This window comes from Nylanderia fulva, unplaced genomic scaffold (genome assembly GCF_048542155.1).
Source record: "Nylanderia fulva isolate GAGA-0341 unplaced genomic scaffold, ASM4854215v1 Scaffold51, whole genome shotgun sequence".
Taxonomy (NCBI): domain Eukaryota; kingdom Metazoa; phylum Arthropoda; class Insecta; order Hymenoptera; family Formicidae; genus Nylanderia; species Nylanderia fulva.
The window spans coordinates 837448-853846 of record NW_028190599.1 but is presented as its reverse complement, the minus strand read 5'-3'; the positions used below and the strand labels follow the sequence as shown (position 1 = coordinate 853846).

Genomic DNA, 16399 nt, shown 5'->3' with positions numbered 1-16399 from the left:
TCGCGCACACATTTATTTTTCCACACTTTATATTCATATTTAACGATTAATCGGCAATATCGAATGTTATCTTACATGTTATATAAAATTACATAAAATGTGTTAATATTAAATTCGAGAACGATTATCTGCGATGGTATTCCTGCGTTAAAACCATGCAGACCAGACCAGATATTTAATTAATTCAACATTTTGACATAAAAGCGGCACACGCGTTGATTCCTGTTAAAATCAAAACCAGATTTAATTAATTAAAGTGCAAACGCGGACGATACTTTTCATCGCATGCAATTTCAATGCGTGTATGCGTTTCATATCTCGGGTCCACATATATTTAAAATATATTTTCGGCCTGCTCCCTCCATATCATATATGTATTATATATGCGTTATCGACTCGCGCGCATATGTCTCGTACGTATATATATATATATAGATCTCTTTTTTCTGTGTTTTTTTTTTTTTTTCAATCAGCGATTCTATTGAATCGACACTTTTCAATCTCGACGACAGGCCTAAGCGGTTGTCGTGCGTGCGTGTCGTTATTTCGTGTAACAAACCCACGAATTGCGCGTGGACGCAGTTTCGAAGCGACCGCGAACGGAGAGAACTCCGCCAGATCGCGCAATTTGATTCATTCGTCCGATTGCACCCGAGATAACCGGATTGCGCGGACGGACGCCGCGAAACATCGTTGGAATGTCAATATTTGCGTCAATGACCAAACTACATCCGGCGCTTCGCAAATGCACCATCATGCCGATCCTTTGTGCATTTTGCATGTACTCGCGTGCGTGTATATATATACAGGGTTTGTCCGGAAAGTAATGCGTCGCATTTTTTTAAAAAAGAATTTATTGATCGCATAGGTAAAACAACTTAAAATTGTTCGAAGTATGACCCTTCTGCGTCAATACATTTTTGCCAACGCGATTTCCATGCGTCATAAGATTTCTGGAACTCCTTGACTGGGATGCTGTTCAGGGAGGCCGTCGAAGTAGCTTGTACGTTGTCAACCGACTCGAGCTGTTGTCCTTTGAGCTCCCTTTTCAGCCGAGGAAATAAAAAAAAGTCCGCCGGAAATTGGGATTATCTGCACAGAGTTGCTTGAGTTCTTCACAAACTTTCACTCGGTGTTGCTTTTGCGCATCGGTCAACACTCTGGGCACAAGTTTTGCGCAAATCTTCCGCATGGCCAAGTCTTCCGATACAATCTCGTGAACAATCGTTTTCGGCAAGTTCAATAATTCCGACATTAAGCGAACATTCATTCGACGGTCTGAATTCAATAATTGGCGCACACGAGTCACATTGTCGTCCGTTCGCGATGTTGACGGGCGTCCTGCGCGGGCCTCGTCGGCGACCTCCTTCCGACCTTCTCTAAACATCTTGTGCCATCTGTTTGACTGCGATTTGGAAAGGCAATCGTCCCCGAAAACTTTCTTGAGCATTTCAAAAGTTTCCAGCGGCGTCTTGTCCAGCTTCACGCAAAACTTTATCGCATAGCGTTGCTCTATCGTTCTCTCCATCACAAGTTCGACGCGACCACTAAGCAGAGGTTCACAGAATAAGCCGTCCTAACCCTCCAAGCGCATGGAAACAATTGAGCGACCTACCGTTGGAAAGCTAAGGGTACCCCCCTTCCTCCCCAACCGGTCCCATCGCTCTGCGATGTATAGTCGCGTCACAAAAAAATGCGACGCATTACTTTCCGGACAAACCCTGTATATATATATATATATATATATATAATATGTATATATATATATATATATATATATATATATATATAATATGTATATATGTATATACATATTCTCTATATGCGGTATGTGCATTCCGCGTACATATAAGGTAATTAAATCAGTTTTACTCAGAGATCCACAAGTCACGGAACAAAGGGTGTGTTTTAGAGTGAGAAAAAGCGTGACTTGTAACGGGATTCGAGATATGGTAGAAAAACGGGAGATATAACAGATGACATTGCTTTCTGGTTATGCAATATTGTGCGTGGAAAGCAATTTTCTTTTTGTTTTTTTTAGCATATTGTATTATACTTTAAAACTTGACGTAAACAGATTACAAAATCCGTGGTATTCTCGAAATTATATTTTCCATTAAAAATGTAATTGTAAAAATAAAGGACAGCAATTACTGTTCCTGAATATAAATATAAAAAGTATTTTTTCTGTATTTTTTGTGCGAATGTACGTGTATATATACTCATATATCAAAGCACTTTTAAATTTACTTTTTTTCATAATATTATATTTAATTAAATATTTTTAGTAATTAATATTATATCTAATTAAATATTTTAAATAATTAATTTAGTATTTAAAAATTTTTGTTTGAATGTTTAAAATTGTCTGCTAAAGAGTAAATTATTGATCAAGTTACAATTTTCGATCACTTGTGTGATGATAAAATAGTGAGAAATTTAATCCGCGATTCGGAGTATAAAATAGGAATATGACTTGGGAACCCAGGCAAATTCATAATCGATAGAAACTCCCCCCGGTGTGGTCGGCGAAAGATTTCTACGTCGTATAGAGGAGGGAAGTATTCGCGGATAGATTCGCATTTAGTGCGGATGGATAAGCTTGATCCTCCCCAGGGTCGTTTATGTCATCCCGTCTCTACGAACCGTTAAATCGTGTTCCATGGACGGCAAAGGGAGGGAAAGAGTCATCGATCATCGTGTGATCATTCAAAATAACCCCGCACAGTAGTTCCTGATAAAATAGATCGAAGATTAACTATGAAAAACAACGTGAACTCGCGAGGGATCTTTGCTGCTGGTATATGTCATTCGGGAGTTAACTTGGTGACGGTATGCGAAAAAAAATGTTATAAGTGATAAATTGAATCAAATTTATTTTAATGACTAAAATATATTTATGTAGAGGTCCTCGAAGACACTAATTATAGTTATGAAATCACAAAATAGCAAAATTATATGACTAAACAATTTATGTAAGCAATTTTTTGTAAAATAATCCTTCGAGATCGAGAATAATTACATAGTATTATTTTGCTTGTTCAAATGATATTCATCATTGTTAGTTTTGATATATGTGATATGACAGTACCATTTTTGGCCATTTTTTTTCATGACACATATATGTGTCAGCATCACTCAAGTGTTTAAAGACAACCGCTTTCGTTATTTTCGATTCTTTCGATGTCGCGGCTATGTAACTTTTCTTTCTGCCTTTTTTTCGTTTCTATTTTTTCCTTTCAGAAGAGCACAACGCACGCATATTTTCTTCATCTGTTAGTCCGACATGAAAGAAGATCGAACAGATGCGCGCACATTTTTCTCTGCTTTAACGTAGGCAAAACTTAGTTCGCTCAAAGTCTTCGGCAGTTTCGATAATTTGTCGATATTCTCAACGATAAACTTCAACGATGTACATCTCCAGTAAAAATAACAATATATTATAGGATTCGATATATCAGAACTTGTCTTATGCTTATATAATATAAAAACCGTCTAACTACTCATCCATTTCTTCTTTTACTTTATAAATGTTAAATATACTCATTTTATGAAATAAAATAATAAACCTCGACATAAACTGATGAGTGCAAAATATGCAAATTGCTTGATTTCGTGGAAAGTTGTTTGCGTTTTAATGAGAATTAATTATCTTATCAAATAATTCAATATATTGTAAATCGAATCATCGAAAAAGCAATACAGCTGCAATTGCGATATAATTTTCTCACGCTTTATATTAATATTAATTTTACGTGCCGCTTACAAATAGTTTTTTTTGCGCGCGGCAAGCGTGCAAGATGAAACTGCTATCACTTCGCTTTCATGAAGACAAACGAGCGTATCATAGCTCTTTGACCTATTCAAATATGCGATTCCGAGATGAAAGAGCGTTTCAATTTGTACCCGACGTGCGTACGTCGTCGGGACATCTTTCCCTCTTCTTTTTTTTCAAATTTTTCTTATTATTTATCACGCTCAATATATACCTCGCATCTCGTTCTCTCGTAGTAGTCAATTACGTCACTACGAAAAAAAAGAATATACAAATATATGATAGACACACACATATAGATATTTATAACTGTCCTCTACTTCCTCGTGTCAATTAAAATATATATTTAAAATTTAAAATATTGAAATATTGAAGTGTTGAGCGCGTATCAAATGTTTAGCATGATATATTATAATTTTATTTATGCAATACTTTTTTTTACACTACAAATAAATGTTTTAAATTTTGCAATATATCTATGTATATGAATTTTTGTTAATATTTAATGTGCCTCAAAATACTTTTAAATATAATAAATTACATTGTAAGTAAGTTAGGAGAAGAAAAATGAGACTCTCGAGTGTCATATTAGAGAATTGCGGAAGTATATTTTATGTACCCTTCAAATATTTGCTGAAAGTTTGATGCGCAGATGATGAGACTTGCCGCAAATCTTATTATTGCCTTCTACCTCTCGCCATTTACCTACCGCCTCTGTAAACTGTCTCGGGTCATGATCGCCTTTTTGGGGTTTCTTCCGAGTTATCACCTTTCTGAAAATATCCTATTTGCACTCAACCTTAGACCGTATGCATTATGATACATATACGTACACACACTGTGTAAGAGTGCATAAAAACATACTTTTTAATGCGTTATGAAAACTAGACATATCAGGACGCATTGCAAATGAAACAAGTTTTATATTCCAGTCCCTTATTATTTTCATTTTACATATCTTCGCAGCTGTAAGTTTAAAAAATTAGAAGAAAATAATAAGATATGAGAAAGAAATACTTCATCATCAATATAATTTACAGATATTTTTTGTACTATCTACGTATAAATTTTTTGACATTTATTACATTTTTTACAGTTATTTTTTAACAGGGTTTCAAATTTCTATTAATTATATTTTCTTAATTTTAAATTAAGCACATTTTTTACTGTCTTTATTATTATATGATATTTTTATAGATAATTTTTCAATTTTGAAATATTCGAATGTTTCTGTAATATTTGACACTAGAACAGCTTTTTCAATTCTATTATTTATTTTCTTTATATTTTTATAATTATATAACTTGTAGAAGATTCAAAATTTTTCTACAAATACTAGTTGAAACTTATGCTACTAAAATACAATTATAATTAATAATGCAATAAATAAATCAAACATAAGAAAGTTAATTATTACGGAGAAAACATTTTTCAGTGTTAAATATTTTGTATACCAAAAAATATCCAAGTGTTAATGGAGGCACAATGCATGTACAATTTTAATTATATCATATCATGTGCTGACATGACGTTGACATGTGAATTTCACGACGATGGAAAGATCGAGCGAGACGGAAAGTCTCTGGTAGAGAAATATCCGGTCTTACTTTGACTTTAAAATCGAGTTTAAGTGCTTCCCGAAAGCGTTGAATTACGCTGTCAGGCGACTAAAGAAATATTTTCTGTCTGAGTAAAGTCATTGTATTCTTGTTATCGCGCATATATTGCATAGTTAATAATAAATGTCGCGAATTTTCATAAATACTGTAAAATTAATTCCATTCATTTTCTCTACGGTTTTATTGCTCATATTTCTGTGCATTTATACTATTCTCGAACGAATATCGTATAGGTATATCATCCTGAATGTTACATCGTCGACGAGTTCGACACTATCTCTCTGATCACTATAATTTTTCTCACGTGAAATTTCAAGTCATTACAATCATTTCGAAGTAGAGAAGAATCGGCACAAGACGAAAGACTTTTCCGAGTGCAGTTCTTCCGAGTGGCCGACTTTACGGAAAGAATACATGAGTTTCTGACCTCTCGCTCGCGCGAGGTATCTCTCGAACAAGTGTTCACACCCCAATATCAATTAATCAATCGGGCGAGTGGTCGATCGAACACGAGACACGATTAACCGTAGCCTATTCTTGTCTTGTATTTTTCGTTGGGCTGCACCCGCGCATTTTCCACGACCGGTTAAATGGCCGTGTTCCAAATTGGTACTCCGTCCTCGAGAAGATGTAGCTGGAAAATGTGTGCTACGGCATAACTTTGTTGGATTGTTGAGCAACCGACGAGCATCTTAATGATGACCTAATAATACAGTTTATTTTTGAAATATTTATTCTACAAGTTACGAAAACTTGGATGTACAACAATTTACATAAAATATTTATACTTTCAGATGAACACAAATTATAAATTTGTAAAATATATGCAATAGACAAAAATGTGTGAGCTTGCAAATTGATGTTTCAAAGGCTTGAATTTATAGTCTTTGCCAAATGTCTCTTTTCCATTATCTTCGTCGTTTTATCTTACATTTCTTCTATTTTTTCTTTTCTCACGTTCTTTCGTATTCCACTATCTACTTTAAAAGCTTTAGCCTCTCATTATCATTCTTGTTAATGCAAAGCATTTACATTTTTGAGTTGTCTTGCTCTCTCTCTCTCTCTCAGAAAAGTTATATTATCATGATTATTATTACTTTCAAATTTTAAATTGTTTAACTGTAGGATTTTTAAATTTAACATAAAATTAAAAAGAAAAAAATTCAAATTTAGAATTGATATACCAATAAATTTAATAGTATAAAAAGAAATCTTTTATTTATTTTTATACTTATTATTAGAGCTTTTAATATGATAAGATTCCTAACTTTCAATAGTATAATTGTGTGCTATATTTAGAAATTAATTTATTATAGATACTTTTATTAAAGAAAAATTGATTTAAAGATTTCTAATCTGAAGCTTACACTCTCTCTCGAATAATTTATAAATAATATAAAATTTTAATCTAAAATATTCTCTTTGCTCACTAAAATATCTTAGCATGTTTAGTTATGTTTAACAATAGTCGCAATATTTGGATACATATTAAGTGCTTTGCGTAATAACAGTATTATATAACAGTTTACAATCCGTGTACAATCTATGGAGCTTGTAAAGCTCCGTCATCTGCACAAGCGAGGAAGGTTGTAACAATCGCCTTTAGCTACCAATATTATAACGAAGAGAAATCAAACAAAGGAAGACATATCGCTTAACATATGTTGAATGAGAAATGACCTTTAAAATTCTTACATCCCAACCTTATCTTGTAATAACGGCCACGAAATACGAATTGACATACACATACAGTACCCTCCATAAATTTGGAAACACCTTACATTTTACAGTTAAAGAATTACATGGCAGCGATCTGTCATAAATAAAAATGTCACATTTAAATATTTCATGTTTATTTTATGATTTATTTATACAAAAAATCTGCACAGATCTGTCAAAAGGATCCTCTTAATTTAAGAGAAAAATCCTCTAAAGAGAAATATTCTTTAATTATAGATATTCGTAACATGCAAGCATATAAACTTAATGGAATGCTTTTTTTATCAGTTTATTATTTAAAATATTATTAATCGTGATAACAAAAACAGTCTTATTAATAGACATTTGTTATTTATTTATTGCATACAGTACCTTTCACAAGTTTGGAAACACTTTACATTTTACAGTTAAGCAATCGCATGGCAGCGATCTGTCACAAATAAAAATGTCATTTAAACATTTTACGATTTATTGATAGAAAAAATCTACACAAATCGCTGCCATACGATTGTTTAACTGTAAAATGTAAGGTGTTCCCAAACTTATGGAGGGTACTGTATATGACAGAGAAGTTCTCTTAAGGTATACGAACGTCATTTACTGCGGTAACCACTGCGGTCATGTTATTTTCGACACGACACTTTCAATCGTCGCGTCAGTCCGATTCGTAGAACTACCAGACTTCTCGAAGCACGAAAAAGCACATTTGAACTTTACTTTTGCTTTATGTAATGCACACGAATAATGTCGCGTGCCGTGTTGCGACAGGATATATTGGCACATAATGCATATATCCGGGATTGAAAGTTTTGGATTTGGCACTCGCTCGAGAAATTTTGGAGATTTTTATAACGACGATGATGCAAATATCTAGGTCGGGGTGAGGGCGCAAATAAACCGGATATGAAAGACGTGAGAAGAGAACGAGGATTACGCGAAAAACGATGTGAATCTTTAGCATTCAAACTTTATAGCTTTTACTTTTACAACAGCATTTTTAATCGTAAATATATTTTTAAATGTATATATGCAATTTTTGTCAAATATTATTTCTGCCTTATTATACGAAATGCATTCGCAAATAAAAATACGCTTATACTTTTTTCATGATTAATTGGCATATTCATATTTTTCTCGTTAATCATTTTTAATACATCCATATCATAACATTCGCTAACGTTCCAATTTTTTATCACATGTGGAAAAATATAAAAATAATATCCCGTGTGTATGTAACAGTGCAAACAATTGAGGATACGCATCCCGAATCTTTTGTTTGTCGTGAATGAACCGCAGTACAGTATACATAACGGTATAGTATTTTTAGGAAAATAATGTTGACATTTAACCGAACTAAAAACTTTGGTCTCATGCGTGATCGATTTTTATTTTTTATTAACGTCGTGTTTTCAATGGATGGATGTAAATGGTGAGATAGAAAAATTTTATTCTTCAGTTGATATTACATGAACTTTATCGTAATAAGAAATATCAATTTAATTTTTATCGAAACCTTAATAAGTTGCTAATATACATATATAATATTAATGTTGTAATTTAATGTCAAAAATCGAAGAATTACGACAGAGAAAATAATCTCGTTTGTACGTATACTGTATTTGCAAATTTATCATCAGGATCAAACGAAAATATAAATGAAGAAAACAACAATTACTTTATTACGCTCTCTGTAATTTCTGTATCTACAAAAATTTTGGGGGAAACGATCGTGAATAAAGATATAGCCACAGAAGTCGAATTTACAGTTTTAAAAGTCTTCGAACAATTTCTCGTAATCTAATTTTCTTTACTGCGCATCCAGTAAAATATACTTTGAAAACTTTTGCATGGAGCGAACCGGGGGAACGAATTCCTCCCAAAAAGTTTTATTTCGATAGTCTACTCGCGGAGGAGTGTTGTACGCATTTTTGTTTGAAATGCAATATTCAGCATCGAGTATAGCTGCTTCTCTCCGTGGGAGCTTGTCTCTGTACGTGCGGTTGTGCTATTTGTATAACTGATGCGAATAATCTAGCGAGTGACTTTGATCGCATGGACACAAATGAACACAATTTCTGGCCATCCAAATCCTTCCGGAAGGAATCCATTCGTCTTGTCGCCTCGAGGAAATACTGACCGTCGTGGATCTTTTCGTTGAACCATGACATTTCGACTTCCAGTAATTCCACCGTTTATTTCCGTCCTTCTCTTCTCGAGAAGCGGAAAGCCATTCGGGCCATGTCGAAGCATAAGCTTTCCTTCCGGAATATTTCCCATATAATATACTCACCGGAAATTTAATGGGAATTAAAGTGGAAACTATTGATTTTTAACACTCATTTATTTTTCGCGTTTGCACTTTCAAAAATATGATTTTAATAAAACAATGTATATAAAATGATAATGATGATAAACCGGAAATTGTACGAGTAGGTGGATTTTAATTAAATTGTGTAGGAAATAATAAAAAAATTGAGTTTTTACGTTCATTACGTTTTTATGTAGATTTATTTAGCATGATATAAACTTTTATTTTTATAAAGTTATAAGAGAATACCATATGAAAAAATATATTTCTCTTTTTTAATGTTAACTGGTTTCATTAACTTTTTTTTAATCTGAAAAATTGTAGCAACATTTTTCTGCAAATAAATTACAAGAAATAAATAGTGTAAACATATTTTTCGAAATTTTGTTGAAAATATTATGAACTGGTATAATTAGTATTTTGATAATAATTAATTTGAGATGTGTAAAACATCTGATTAATTAATTTGAGATGTCAAATATAACTCGTTCAAAGGTAGAAGCTCTTCAAAGATTGCTGAGAATTCCGTCATAACGGAAATATCAGTCATTCAGCGATCCTAATTGTTACGACCATGTAATTAACGGAATTACACACATAATTGCGGTGCTTTTCTCGTGCGTCTGGATTCAATGCATATGGCACGCGAAAATGACAAAAGGTCGAAGCGTGAAGAATCGCGGAGTTCTTCAAATACATTTCACTAACGCATCTCTGAATGAATAATCAATTATTATTATACGCAAAGTATCTATTTTTTATAGAAAATATATTACCCTAATATAAAAAGTAGCAAAACAAAATTAATTATTTAATAATTAAGCGAGAAGGAGGATTAAATTTTTAATGAAAGTAATCTTTTTTAATTATAATTTGTGCAAGATTGGATTATATATGTTCGAGACTTTTTAGCTCGACACTTTTAATTACTATAATATTAATATTATTGTCTTTAACATTTAATTTACTACAACGATTTTTTTAATATAACAAGGTAAAATGAAGATAAGAAATAACCGCAGTAACATTATTTTACGTGTTGCGTTTAATCATATAAGCATCAAATGGCGCTCATAATTATACAGCTTGGTCAAGGATTACGCATCTAAGCATGAAATATTTGTTGGTGTACCATAATATCGTCTCGACGTAGCATCACAACATTTTTTTACGCATATAAAGTTGTTTATCTCTCGGCTTTATCCAGTTTACTTTTTCTTAAAATTTCTCACAGTCCTCTTTGCTCCTTCTCCTTTCTCTTTTCGTCTACCTCATCAACGTTGTGCACCGCGACCTATATACAAGTGCGCAACATAAATATTAACAGAATACCGCGCGAGTTAAGACCGCGTTTTGTACTCGACGTTTGCTTAAGCATTCTGTGCCGACAACCCTAGAAGTTCTAATTGACACTCGACCTGGGCTGATACTTAAGGGTCGCATGTCCGCAAACTCTGCGCTTATTACTGTCGTGCGCAATGCGTCTGTCAAAATTTGTCTTAGACAGATATCTTAACAATACGCTTGTTTTCATGCTTGTTTTCATATTTGTTTCCATGCTTGGAAAATTTTCGTCTAAGTTCTTCTCGGTAAGTTTGAGATTTCTTAAATGCGTGAATGCAAGACGGAGCTTTAATAAAAGATATGGTTTTTGAGAATCAACGACAAATGATATCTTAAATCTTGCATTTTTTTATTAAATTAAATTATCACATATCAGAACAATATTACTAAAAATATTAGTTTGACATTTCAGAATTATTATTATTTAAAAAAAATGAGAAAGAGATGGAGAAAAAAGAGAGAGATAAAACTTTTCTTACTTGTATCGAAAAAATGTTGTATAAAATAAGATCGAATGATTATTTGATATATTTCCATGCTTAAAAAATTTTCGTCTAAGTTCTTCTCGGCAAGTTTGATGTTTCTTAAATGCGTGAATGCAAGACGGAGCTTTAATAAGAGATATGGTTTTTAAGAATCAAGAATAAATGATATCAAGTCTTGCATTATTTTATTAAGTTAAATTATCACATATCAGAACAATATTACTATAAAAATATTAGTTTGACATTTCAGAATTATTATTATTTAAAAAAAAAAATGAGAAAGAGATGGAGAGAAAAGAGAGAGATAAAACTTTTGTTACTTGTATTGAAAAAATGTATAAAATAAGACTGAATGATTATTTGATATATTTCCAGCATTTATCGTTGAACTGTATCTTCAATTACAAAATAATCGTCCTCTCGCAATCTTGATTCAGGAAGCTCGATTGACGTTTCCCTCGAGGTATACCTATCTATGATGGATCCCGTTTCCGCTGCACTAGTATTACGGTGCATACCGGCGACCTTTACTTATATGAACTTTGACCGAGCAAATCTCAATACGTTCCAGTAGCATTCGGTCACACGTAAAGTTTTGTTTGTCAGCTCTCGAATATGGCATCCATCTCTCTCGTAGAGATTCGCGTGTGCGCGTCAATCTGTAAACTCTGTCATTGCTGATGCAATCGCAAATGTGAAATAGCTTAAGAGGGTCATCCGCACGTGGCTCGAGCAATATAATAGAGTCCAACTCGGATTTTGATGAGTTTCGAATTTGTATAATAAACTGAGAATCTACAAACTTTCTGAATGATAAAGTTACGCAAATTTTAGTCATGTTTTAGTTATGTTAAATCGAAATTATGAATAAAATTAATTAATTATGAATAAAATATATATAAATTTAATATGAATGAAACGTATCATTATATTTTATATTGATGCACAAATTTCATTACTTTTTCCTTCATTGTTTTTTTACATAATAACTTCGTGATAAATGTATAAACAAACGTAAATGGAAGGAAAAGCTAATAAATGTGTATATAAAACAGGATTTGCTTCCAATTAGTGTATTCATATACGCATGTATAATTTGTTACGTGTACATCTTACAACACTGTTTTAAACGCGCATCTATGCAGTGTGAATTATAATCGTTTGTAATAACCGGCGGATGCGCTCGATGAATGCGACGTGCATCGTGGGCGCTATATATATAGATATACATACACACACATATATATATATATATATATATATATATATATATATACAGATATACATTTACATATGTATATATTTCGTATGGAGTTATCGATTAATATCACTCTTTGAATACGCAGAAAGATAGGATCCGCGATTTGCACGAAATATTCAGACGTAGGCGGACTTCTCGAAATTTCAAATTAAGCGCAATCTAATAAAAATTCAGGCAACTGCTCCTCTCATCAAGGTATGGTCATACAGAAAATCGCGAATGTTTTATTGCGGATATCTGAGTATTCACGGCATGAATGCCTGCACGTTAAAATATATAGGATTGAAATCCGGCGAAAAACCAGACGATTTGAATATCTCTCCCTGTCCAACGATCTCCGAATTATATAATTGAAAATTGGAAAATGCAGACGCGAGCGAATATGCATTTATTATTTACATTCTAAACGACGCTGACGAATGAGAAGTTTTTTGGCATTTTGATTTTATCTTTTTCGATTTAAATTTCGCTCAAGTATTTCTCGCAACGTCAAATTTCGTGTGATTAATGATTTTTATGCTGAGAGATATTAATGTTTATTCCGTATATATGAATAATAATTTAATTCTACATTTCTCCGTAGAACGCAAATGATTGGAATTAAATTATTTTGAGAAAAGAAATGCGTTGGCTTAAAAAATGATATAAATTTGAAATTAATAGCAAATAAATATGTGTACATTAAATACCTGTAAAACATACTAGTAATTAGACGCAATTCAATTTAACTTATACATGTTTCTCTATTTAATAAAAATCTTACAAACAGTTCTTTTGATGAATATTTTAGAAAAGTTAATTGTATACATAATATAATGACGTGATTTTTAAACTGTATAATATGATGTTACCTCGACGAAAACAACACGCGTGCGAGTTGAAAAATAGTATACATTCAGAATAATTTTCCATACCAATGACCCTTATCACTTCGGAGCAGTTTGCAAACAGTTCGACTGACCCGAGTCGAATCTTCCTCGTGGTGGTCTTCAAACAAGCCGCAAACTCTATTCTGTCCTTTTATCGGTGAGTCACAGCTGGAAAATATGAAAATAGTGTCACCAATATCTCGACGTATATATATATATATATATATATATATATATGTATAGACGAGGGTGCGACAGAATAGTACAGGGTCTAGTTCGTATTTCGAATTTCAAATACAAAAAAAAGAATGATAGATTTATATCTATAATATTATTTCAGAAATATTTTCAATTTTGATTACTAAAAAATTTACTTAAAAAGATTACTTAAAAAAAAGATCCTTGAGGTGGATACCTTTCTCCAATGTTACAATAAACTGCGTTGACCGCGTTCAATATATATATATAAATATATATACAAGATATCTAAAATATCTAATTATAATAATTACAAAAATCGTAAAAAGCACAAAGTACACAATTAATATAAAAAAGGAAATATTTTTTAATAATTATCATTTATACAATTGTAGTTTCTATTAATAAATATTTCTTTATACGATGCGAATAGAAGAATGTTAACGAAAAGAGTAAAGATAAGAATAAGATATATCACGAAACTTTTCTCTGAAATAATTTGAATATCTTACTTCTAGAAATATTTATTTCACTTTTATGAAACTTTTTTCCTGTGCAGACTTGTGGAAAAACGCTTTATAATTTAATTGCCAATATTTATTTAAAAGTGAAAGATATATAAATATACAAAGATAAATAAATTCTTTATTATACAATTGTCAATATTATTGACAGCTTGTATCTCTTTGACATATATAAGAGAACTCTTAAAATGTCGTTCTCAAACTTTTAGGAATTTCTGGCTTATGGTCCCCTTATCTTCCAACTGGTGTTTAAATCTATTCATCCGTTTCACGTGAAACGCGCTTCTCGTGACTATCGTCGTGAGATCTGGCGATGCGCGAAAACGAAAAATTCGCGGGACAGAGCGGGACAATGCCGGAGCCGGTGATATGCCTGTGTCCTACATCGCGCATGCGGCTGTAGTCGTGCGGGACGCCCGGATCTTCAGTGCGCTCGTCACTCGCGACGCGTCCGGGACGATTCTGTCTCGCTCCTCTCGATCGTCTCTGAGGACTTTCCCGGCTCTGTCTATCATTTTTTTCCTTTCTCATTTCCTCTTCTTTCTCTTTTCTTCTTTCTCGTCAACGCGCTGCACGACGTGACGAGCGAGCGTGATTTTCAAATTTGCCGACACGTTTCTCGCGAATCTCGCGATATACGTATTCCGAATTTCGAGAAAAAAAAATATTTGGATCGCTAGAGGCATCGATTCTCCAAAAACAAAAACAAAAACAAAAAAATTTTACCCGAAGCGAATGACGCGACTAAATGCTCGGAGGGAATCAGAGGCAGCAAGTGATCGCGAGATCGACCGGTATCGACAGATTCGAGAGAAGCCGCACGAAAATACAATAGATTTTTCACAGTGATACGAGTGTTATCAAATCGTACGATTACATTGAGTGATTGAATAATCCCGCAGATTATTACAGAATGACATAGGTCATAGGTGAATGGGAGACACAGTGACACTTTGAGACTATGTGAGTAAAAACGTACGCGATGTCTGACTATATTGCGTATGTTGACTACTTGTCGTCCGGTTTGTTCTCTTCTCTGGATATTGTTTCTATGTATTCTACGATTTTAAATTTGAACACAAATTTTCAACAAATGCAACTTGAAATTGAACTTTTTTATTTAATCTACAAGTACAATTTTATCAATATTTATATATGACAAAGACATTGACAATTTTTGCAAATTTTCTCGTAAATATACACGATTCTAAATTTATTAATTATTAAGTTTCTCATATAGTTACATACTTAATAATTCTGTAACATAAAGTTTAAAAACTTTTGTATATTAATGTATAAATTTATTATTTTTATAGTAAGAAATTATTATATTTATTAATTTTATAAATTTTAATATTGTTATAGACTCTATAAGATAAAAATGATGAAATTAAAAATCACGTTGAAGAGTTAATATCTATATTTTTTAGCAATACTAAAGATATACAGTGGAAGAAAATTTGAATCTATATCGCGCATTTCCATGCTTCGCTCGTCAAAGTCTCTCTTTTTTGTATGTAAAAGGATTACTTTATACTCCTACACTTTCTGAATTTATCTCCTTGAAAACTCAAACGCGGTTTTATTGCGGTGACTGCAAGCTACTTGAAAACGGAGATAACTTCTGTTCTAGGTACATGATGAAATGTTTCGTGAATATCTTTCGCTTTTTAGTAACGCTAGAAATAACCGCTGTTAAAAGCAGCCGAACACAAGTCTCGAGAAATTGTTAAACATATGTGTATATATTTATGAAACATTCTTTAATTTTCTTTTTATTTTATAAAAGATGATCTCACAGTTTTATTAGACGCATTATATAGTTACACACACACACAACTATAACAGAAATATATATATATATTTTTTTTTATTTAACGTTATATTTCAAAAACTTTTATTATTAAATCCATAATTTTTATATAAATAAATCCGTAATGATTACAAAACAAAAATTATCTCGATTATGTTCAACATCGATATTTTACATTATTGTTTAATTATATTGTTATTAGTTTGCAATATTGTTTAAATTTACGTTTGAAAATTTTGATTGACAATTACGTTTAACAAATTTAATCTCTGCAATTTTGCTGAATCAGAAAATTAATGTCTTAAATTATTGTATATGGTAGATTTCATTTCTACCGCTTATAAACGTATCTTCTTGCAAAACATGAGAGCCCTAGTTTATCGCGCCAGTTGTGAAATAAGTAACTAGGGGTAGACGAAATTACTATCATAAAATAACACGATGATATATATTCTGAATTTCTTTCGTTATTCTTCATTATCTC

At 32.3% G+C, this 16399-nt stretch overlaps 1 protein-coding gene across 6 annotated transcripts in view; it reads left to right on the top strand.

The window, feature by feature from the left end:
* Oamb (Octopamine receptor in mushroom bodies) overlaps positions 1 to 16399 on the top strand; it is a 126732-nt gene that overhangs the window by 72104 nt on the left and 38229 nt on the right. The window contains exon 1 of one of the 6 annotated variants that reach the window (XM_029316459.2): positions 14546 to 15065. The exons of the other annotated variants lie outside the window; for them this stretch is intronic. The gene's annotated coding sequence lies outside the window, so the exon portion shown is untranslated. Of the gene's footprint in view, positions 1 to 14545; positions 15066 to 16399 lie in introns of those variants that run through there. 6 annotated transcript variants of the gene reach the window in all.